The following is a 7960-nucleotide window of genomic DNA, read 5'->3' on the forward strand; positions in this document are numbered from 1 at the left end:
TCTAAAAATGTACAGTAAATAAGCTTAGCTAACAGTCACAGCTTCTACAGTGACTTAAACTGTCCATTATAATGCATGAAGAGGGTGAAGTACTCAGATCTTATGCCATTACTTAATTTTTTTCCAAATTTATTGGCTTCAAGCCAATAAGTTGAAGTATGTTTCACATGCCACAGAGGGTGAAAAGCTCCAATCAGCCTGTAGTTTCCAAAATTTAAATAGTGCCAAAATTGTACACTTTGTGCAAAGCTGACACCCCACCAGAAGCCCTTGTCATTTTTATCTTTGCATAACTGGACAGTCCTTGAATAGAGGTTTAACAGAATATAGCTTCACAAACATTTCTGAGTAATGCTAAAAATGACACACCCAATTGAGAAGCAAACTGCGTCTGAAGAAAAATCTTTGGAAAACTCAACAGTTACAGGTACACATTACAGATAAGAAAGACTAAAATCTTATAATGAAACCTGCTTCTAAGGGTCGAAGTCACGCAAAACCTCTGGAGTGCTTCACTCACAAACATACATGTATGGCGCAATAACTTTTCCAATTACAAAGTCACAAGGAAGTTAGTGGATTGAGCAACATAATTTCAAAGCAGAGTCTATCAATTCTGTATGAAATCACACGAAAAAAATAATTCCACCAGTGACTTCTTGTTAGTCAAATGCATATTCTTCCTCAAGGAACACCAGGTTAGCCACTGGTTGCATAGTTTATCATCAAATGTTACAGCACTGAGCCTCTGTTAATCCATTTTTAATCCATTTTCTCCTCACACTTTCTAGTCACCAAGTAACCTGTTTCTGTTTCCACTGCCAGGCTAGCAAAACTGCTAGTGCTGACAATCTTCCAGATGTCTTCAAGCTTTCACCTTCTTTCACCCACAGAAACACAATGCATGTAAAGGTGGCAGGAGGCAGTGACCTCAAAAAGGAAATTTACATCCATCATAACCACCTTCCAAAAAGACTCATCCACAAAGAAGAAACCCATTTATGTGACCATAATTAAAGCATGAAAACCAAGTATTTTTCACTGTTAAGTGACAAGGCAAACCACAGCTGGCAATCAAACTGTGAAATAATTTTAAAAGTTTATCAGGTTTAACATGTGCAGAATGAGACTTGAAACTTAACACTTAAAGCTTCCACGTTTGTATATTAATCTCTTCTGAATTTCTCTTAAGCAGCCCTAGTCTCACAGCCTATTTCAAGAGTAATAGTAAGAGTACGGCCAAATGAATAGCTGTTGGGCCCACAAGAAAACCTTAGTGAACCACACCCAATCATGGGTCACATTATAACAGCAACTGCTGTTTCCGCACAAGCAAACATACCTCCTTTACAACGAGCAGAAAATACAACCTGCAAGAAGCAAAAGTGCCAACGCATCCAAGCATTTTCGTCATGTAAACCGTGCATACACTGACCAAAGTCACAGCATGATTACACCGACAAATCAGTCGACCACAACATTTGTGCCTACACCACTCTGCACTAATTAGAGTGTACCCTGTGGTATCTGGGTTTTGTCTCGGTTAAAGTTGATATCCTCATTGGCAGAAATCTTCAGTTGCACAATCAAAGCATTACATCAGAGCTGCTGACATCGACACTCTCAAATCCACGAGTTAACATACATCCCGACTTTTAAATGAAGGTCTTGATCTTCCAATTAATTTCTAAGCAGTGCAACTCGTCTGACTCGTGATAACATTGAGATGTGGACTGTCAGAGGCAGACACGCGTATGGTAGCTGACTTTCTCAGTGAGCGCGAGCAGCTCTCAAACTCGTTGCACACACACAGCAAGATCCCATCCAGAAAGACACCTTCCCGGGATGATGAATATCAGCTGAGTTGGAACGATCTCTTGTAATAAATCCACACGCACACAAACACTTCTAGTTGTGAATTAACTGTGTTCACAGCCCCTCCTCTACTTTGATTCAGTGCGTCTGTCACTTGGAAAAAGCCTTCTTTCCGAGGCAGCAGCCGAGGATTTGATCCGAAAGATAAACTCGAAGTTAAAGCTTTCGCAGAAACTTAGCCCCGGGGAGGAGGGAGACTGCTGCCATTCCATTGTCGCCAGGGTTTTACCCCAATTCTCCCCCGACCCTCCTCCAGCCATTCCCACAGTTGGAGGAGCAGTTACTTCCCCAGGGGCCTATCAAAGTCGGGCTGGAGGCGAAGGCAACGAGCGGGGCCCAAACTTTCCGGCTACTGGTAACGGGACCGGGAATAGCCGCGCCCACCTGCCTGTCAGCGGCACCGCCCGAGCCAGGAGCCCGGGCCCCCTCAGTCCTCTCCATCCACCACCCCCCCGGCCGAGGCCAGGCGGCCAGCCCGGGGCCTGCCGTGCCGGGGAGCTGGCATTGATTTATCTCTCCGCCGTCTGAAGCCGGGCTCCGGGCTGGGGGCAGAATTCCCCTCCCCCACTCACCCTGTTGCGCAGCCTCTCCGGTTCTGAGCGGGTAACCGAAACCCAGTGATGAAACCCGGAGGGCATGAGGGGGGTAGGGCGCCAATTAGCGGTGAGGTGGACCCTCTCTGACTGACTCCCCTCCCTCACACTCACATTCTCTCACCTCAGAGTCGCCGCCGCCACCTCAGGGCCGGCGCTGGAACACTGTGTCGGTGGCCGCGCGCTGCCTCCTCTCCAACTCTGGGCCACCGGGTCCTACCGCCCGCCGCTGGATCGCAGCGTCCCACGGCTCTCCCTCTCTGCTTCTGGGCGCCACAGGGTCCTACCTACTGCCCCCTCGCCTCTGGTTGCCGCCACGTCATACCATTCACCTTTAGACTGCCAGGACCTCCTGCTCATCGCTCTGGCTCTGGGCACTGCTCTCCTGCCTCCTTGATTCCGCTAAGGACCAAGTCGGCTGGCAGCTGTCAAGTACATAAGGTTATCGGGCAATGACACAATAGCAAGTGTCTTTACCAAATACAAAGAATATGGCAAGCCAAACAGCATCACCACATTGACTTAATTATGCCTGGCTCCCTGTAACTCTGCACTGGTAAACCAAACAACTGTGATCAATCCGAGGAACATGCCTGCAATGAATGGGGGCATAGTTGGCATAGACATATTGAGTAGTTGTCGCGATTCTGTGGGCATATATGTCACTAACACACCAAACAGCTTAGTCCAGCTCTAGATGCAGGCATGTTCTGACACACTGAACACCTGTATCTTACTCTAGGGACACGTGGCACTGACATACTGAACATCTGTATCTTACTCTAGGGACACATGGCACTGACACACTGAACATCTGTATCTTACTCTAGCGACATATGGCACCGACACACTGAACATCTGTAGCTTGCTCTAGGAACACGTGGCACTGACACATTGAACATCTGTATCTTACTCTAGGGACAGGTGACACTGACACACTGAACATCTGTATCTTACTCTAGGGAGACATGGCACTGACACACATCTGTATCTTACTCTTGGGACATGTGACACCGACACATTGAACATCTGTATCTTACTCTAGGGACACAGTGCACTGACACACTGAACATCTGTATCTTAATCTCGGGACATGTGGCACTGACACAGTGAACAATTGTGCCTGGCTATAGGCACGTGCCTGGGTGTCGATTCAATGAGCATATGGATCCTTCAGTGGCAGAATCAACTGTTGGACCACCAAAATGCAAGCCATCCAAATGTAGCAAATGCCAGCTCAGTGGAGATGGACAACATCGTGGACTGCCTAGGAAAGCTTTTAGCATACACCTGTGGCATTGGCACCTCAGTTGGCATAGGCTGGTTCCAGTGACATGGTTCTACTGGTTGATTCCACTGACACACTAAATGGAATGACTGATTCCAGGAACATATGTAACCTGAGACATCAAATGGCAGAGGCCAACTGGTGACACACATAGCAGTGCCATGCTAAGTTGCTGACACTGACTCCAGGACAGGAATGCCACTTGCATAGTAGCTGAAACCAGAAATAAACATGGAAATGGAACACTTACGTTGTATAACTCAAAAGTATTGATTGATCAAAGAGCAGAGGTGCCAATTGCTGATTCACACGTACATCCAAGGGTCCTCGTGGATGTCATCTTCAGCCTGGGTACACTTTTTCTGATTATGTAGTGAAAGGTGCTTTTGGGCTTCCTTTTCTTTAATGGAAGTAAAATCAGCTGAGTTTCTTTACATGCATGTGCCCAATTTTCCTGCACAATTTTCCAATATTTGCTGTGCTCAAGCAATCTAAGAAAATCTCTCCTACCTGTCAGCACCATGTAGCTCCCAAACTAGACTTGATTAGCTCATCAAATCCCTAAACTTGCCAGTAAAATAAAGGTGGATAGTAACAGTTTCTATAGATCCTTAAATAAGAAAAGAGTTAACAAAGTGAGCATTGGTCTTGTAGAGAGTGCATCTGGGGAATTGATAACGGAAAGTAGCAAGATTGTGGATAAATTAAACAGGTATTTTGCTTCGGTCTTCACTATAGAGGACACAAGTAACATCCCGGAAATAGCTGTAAATCAGGAAATGGGAGGGAGGGAAGAACTCGGGAAAATTACAATCACCAGGGAAGTGGTATTGAGCAAATTGTTGGAGCTCCAGGCTGACAAATCCTCAGGTCCGGATGGACTTCACCCTAAGGTCTTGAAAGAATTGACTAGTGAGATAGTTGATGCACTGGTTTTAATTTTCCAAAATTCCCTAGATTCAGGGGAGGTTGTATTAGATTGGAAAATAGCAAATATAACTCCTTTATTCAAAAAGGGAGGGAGACAGAAAGCAGGAAACTGTAGGCTAGTTAGTCTAATATCTGTCATAGGGAAAATGTTAGAAGCTATTATTAAAGAGGTTATAGCAGGGCAGATAGAAAAATTCAAGGCAATCAGGCAGAATCAACATGGTTTTGTGAAAGGGAAATCACGTTTAACCAATTTATTGGTGTTCTTTGAAGGAGTCACATGTGCTGTGGATAAAGGGGAACCAGTGGATGTACTGTACTTGGATTTCCAGAAGGCATTTGATAAAGTGCCACATCAAAGGTTATTGCAGAAAGTAAAAGCTAATGGCGTAGGGGGTAACATATTGGCATGGATAGAAGATTGGCTAGCTAACAGGAAGCAGAAAGTAGGCATAAATGGGTATTTTTCTGAATGGCAGGATGTGAAAATTGGTGTGCCACTGGGATTAGTGCTGGGGCCTCAACTTTTTACAATTTATATAAATGACTTGGATGCTGCGGTCAAAGGAATGGTTGCTAAATTTGCTGATGGTACAAAGATACGTAGGAAAATAAATCATGAAGAGGATGTAAGGAGGCTACAAAATGACATAGATTGGGTAAGTGAGTGGCCAAAGATCTGGCAAATGGAGTATAATGTGGGCAAATGTGAAATTGTTCATTTTGGCAGGAAGAATATAAAAGAAGCTTATTATCTAAGTGGTGAGAGATTGCAGAGTTCTGAGCTTCAGAGGGATCTGGGTGTCCTGGTGTATGAATCACAAAAGGTTAGCATACAGGTACAGCAGGTAATTAGGAAAGCTATTAGAATGTTATCACTTATTGTGAGGGGAATTGAATACAAAAGTGTGGAGGTTGTGCTTCAGTTGTACAGGCCATTGATGAGACCACATCTGGAGTATTGTGTACAGCACTGATTTCCTTATTTAAAGAAAGATGTAAATATGTAAAAACCAGTTGAGAAAAGGTTTACTAGCTAATACCAGGAATGGGTGGGTTGTCTTATGAGGAAAGGTTGGACAGGTTAGGCTTGTATCCACTGGAATTTAGAAGAGCAAGAGGCAACTTAATTGAAAACTTTAGGATCCTGAGGGGTCTTGACAGGATGGATGTGGAAAGGATTTTCCTCTTGTGGGAGAATCTGGAACTAGGGGTCACTGTTTAAAAGTAAGGGGTTGCTCATTTAAGACAGAGATGAGGAGAATCTTTTTCTCTCAGAGTGTTGTGAGTTTTTGGAACTCTCTTCCTCAAAAGGTGGTGGGAGCAGAGTCTTTGGATATCTTTAAGGCAGAGCTAGATAGATTCTTGATAAGCAAGGGAGTGAAAGGTAATCAGGGGGTAAGCAGGAATGTGGGATTGAGGTTACATTCAGATCAGCCATGATCTTATTGACTGGTGGAGCAGGCCCGAGGGGCTGAGTGACCTACTCCTGCTCCTAATTCGTATGTTCGTATGTATGTCCATGGATTCAACCTATCAGTGTATGCATGTACTCAAACCAGGATTTGTTAGTATCATGCAAGTCCCCAGCTTGGTTTGCTTATATTCATGTTAAACAGCAGCAGAATTGGCTGAGGTCCAACTGCATAAAATCTTTCTGGGAATATGTCTAACACCAATAAAGTAATCGGCCAAACGGGGTTAGCCAATGCAGTAACAGACAATGCCAGCTTCACAGGCACTTAGTGCTGACAGGTTAAGAGGATTGGGTTGACGAACAATGGTATGTGTGGCAGTAACACACCCTGTTCAACAGTGGTGGCTGTCTTGAATCTCCCTTTACTGGGGAATTTAAGAATGATTATGGGTAAAATACAGTCCCAAACCATTGTATTGCACCTGTTGACAACAAACTTAGTTTTAATTTGTAGTTTGCTGTTGTGCACATTCATAAATCTATGATGTACCAATATATTAACATGAATAAACCAGGACCTTATTTTGAAGCTAAAGGATGAATTAGCTTAATTTATTCCATAAATTTGTTGCAAAGTTTGGATTTATTTCTCTCTTATATCATTCAGACCAGAAGAGTGCAGTAAGAAATTACCACTCGATTTAATCCTATTTTAGCTTTAACGAAACATGCAAGAACTTATGTTTTGAGCAGAAACTTTATGAAGCTCTCTGTGGACAGATTATTGTTTCTACTAATGGAGTTAACTATAATTCATTCAGAATACTGGAACTTGTGCATCAGAACTGAAATATTTTGGAACAATTACCAGTTGATAAAATTACACAATTCAGATCTAATGGCACCTGCGGAACAATGGTGGCAGCATCATGGAAGTAAAAACTCAGGCTTTCAGATTCAGGAGTTGCAGGAGATCCTGAAGCAAAAGCCAACAGATGACGGAGATTTCAGTCTTTTTTAAATTTATGTAATGTAAATGCCAATAACTTAGGCACACTAAACAGTTGTGGTGAACCTTGTGAGTTAAAAATACAGAATTCTTGCATTCTATTTTGGCATCTCTCACCAATGTAATCTAGGCTATAAAATCCAAAATAATTTTGGCTGCATGAAACAGCAAAATGAGCCCTCAGTATCTATGTCAGCCATGGCTTAGTTGGTAGCATTCATGCCACTGAGTCAGAAGGCTGTAGGTTCAAGTTTCACTCCAGAGAACTGAACACAAAATCTATTTTGACTGTCGGATGTGGTCCTGTCAGAGATGCTATGTTTCAGATAAGACGATAAAATAAAGCCCTTTTAAGAGGATGTAATCGGCCTTCTGGCACTACTTGAAGTGCAGGGAATTTCCCCTAGTCAACATTTATCCCTCAACCAACATCACTAAAAACAGATTATAAGCGGGATTTTCCAGACCTGCCCGCCGCCACAATCTTCCAGTCCCGCTGCAAGTCAATGGACTTCTGGCTGGGGCGCCGCCTCACCCACAGTGGGTCCCTCCCGCAACGAGGCCGGAAAATCCTAGCCTATATGGTCATCATCTCATTGCTGTTTGTGGAGCCTTGCTGTGCATAAATTGTTGTCACATTTCCTACATACAATAGTGGCTACACTTCAAAAAAGTACTTAATTGGCTGTAGAGCACTTTGGGATGTCCTGTGGTCATGAAAGGCACTATATAAATGCAAGTCTTTCTTCTTTCTTTATGTTGCCAGACCTGCTGAGTTTTTCCAGCATTTTCTGTTTTTATTTCAGACTTTCATTATCCGCAGTACTTTGCCCTTGTGCTTATATGAG

At 43.6% G+C, this 7960-nt stretch overlaps 1 protein-coding gene across 10 annotated transcripts in view; it reads right to left on the minus strand.

Annotated features, from left to right (window-relative positions):
- Nucleotides 1-2725, minus strand: part of sgms1b (sphingomyelin synthase 1b) — a 119175-nt gene extending 116450 nt beyond the window's left edge. For 3 of the 10 annotated variants that reach the window (XM_041209145.1, XM_041209144.1, XM_041209146.1), the window contains exon 1: nucleotides 1343-2318. The gene's annotated coding sequence lies outside the window, so the exon portion shown is untranslated. Of the gene's footprint in view, nucleotides 1-1342; nucleotides 2337-2447; nucleotides 2465-2592 lie in introns of those variants that run through there. The other 7 variants (XM_041209150.1, XM_041209154.1, XM_041209155.1 and 4 more) reach the window with 6 other exon arrangements.
- Nucleotides 2726-7960: the final 5235 nt, after the last annotated feature.

Source organism: Carcharodon carcharias, chromosome 17 (genome assembly GCF_017639515.1).
Source record: "Carcharodon carcharias isolate sCarCar2 chromosome 17, sCarCar2.pri, whole genome shotgun sequence".
In the NCBI taxonomy this organism is placed as follows: Eukaryota; Metazoa; Chordata; class Chondrichthyes; order Lamniformes; family Lamnidae; genus Carcharodon; species Carcharodon carcharias.